Source organism: Moschus berezovskii, chromosome X (genome assembly GCF_049115385.1).
Source record: "Moschus berezovskii isolate FMDL1 chromosome X, NW_MosBer_1.0, whole genome shotgun sequence".
Taxonomy (NCBI): domain Eukaryota; kingdom Metazoa; phylum Chordata; class Mammalia; order Artiodactyla; family Moschidae; genus Moschus; species Moschus berezovskii.
Window position 1 is genome coordinate 42,854,950 of NC_142488.1, and position 1,319 is coordinate 42,856,268.

The following is a 1,319-nucleotide window of genomic DNA, read 5'->3' on the forward strand; positions in this document are numbered from 1 at the left end:
GGTTGAACCCACATCTCCTGCACTGCTGGTGGATTCTTTACCAATGAGCCACTGGGGAAGCCGACTGCAATCACTGTAAGTTGGTTAATTAAAGCTAAGATGACTCACCACAGTGAGGATGAACCTTCAGTTCAGTTCAGTTCAGTTCAGTCGCTCAGTCGTGTCTGACTCTTTGCGACCCCATGAATCACAGCACGCCAGGCCTCCCTGTCCATCACCAACTCCCAGAGTTCACTCAAACTCATGTCCATAGAGTCGGTGATGCCATCCAGCCATCTCATTCTCCGTCATCCCCTTCTTCTCCTGCCCCCAATCCTTCCCAGCATCAGAGTCTTTTCCAGTGAGTCAACTCGTCCCATGAGGTGGCCAAAGTATTGCAGTTTCAGCTTTAGCATCAGTCCCTCCAATGAACACCCAGGATTGGTCTCCTTTAGAATGGACTGGTTGGATCTCCTTGCAGTCCAAGGGACTCTCAAGAGTCTTCTCCAGCACCACAGTTCAAAAGCATCAATTCTTCGGCAATCAGCCTTCTTCACAGTCCAACTCTCACATCCATACATGACCACAGGAAAAACCATAGCCTTGACTAAGCGGACCTTGGTTGGCAAAGTAATGTCTCTGCTTTTTAATATACTACCTAGGTTGGTCATAACTTTCCTACCAAGGAGTAAGCATCTTTTAATTTCATGGCTGCAATCAGCATCCGCAGTAATTTTGGAGCCCAAAAAAATAAAGTCTGACACTGTTTCCACTGTTTTTCCATCTGTTTCCCATGAAGTGATGGGACCAGATGCCATGATCTTTGTTTTCTGAATGTTGAGCTTCAAGCCAACCTTTTCACTCTCCTCTTTCACTTTCATCAAGAGGCTTTTGAGTTCCTCTTCACTTTCTGCCATAAGGGTGGTGACTGAGTCTTAATGAAATGTCTCAAGAGGGGAAAATGAGCAGAGGTTAGTTAAAGATTTTTAAGGCCTGGAGTGGGTGATTTTAAACTGATAAGAACAGATACTACACTTGATCTTAGCCAAAAGGCCGAGAAGCGATGGAGTGGGTGATTTTAAGAGGAGTCTTGCAAAGCAGAGTATGGGTTGGGATTGGGCAGAGTTTGAAAGTGAAAGTGTTAGTCGCTCAGTCGTGCCTGACTCTTTGCAACCCCGGGGACAGTAGCCCACCAGGCTCCTCTGTCCATGGAATTCTCCAGGCAAGAATACTGCAGTGGGTTGCATTTTTCTACTCCAGGGCATCTTCCCGACCCAACGATCAAGCCTGGGTCTCCTGCATTGCAGGCAGATTCTTTAGCAACTGAGCCACTCCCTGGG

The 1,319-nt window shown here is 47.1% G+C and overlaps 1 pseudogene; it reads right to left on the bottom strand.

The window, feature by feature from the left end:
- Positions 1–895: 895 nt before the first annotated feature.
- On the bottom strand, positions 896–1,044 carry LOC129535358 (U2 spliceosomal RNA; annotated as a pseudogene).
- Between the last annotated feature and the right edge of the window lie 275 nt (positions 1,045–1,319).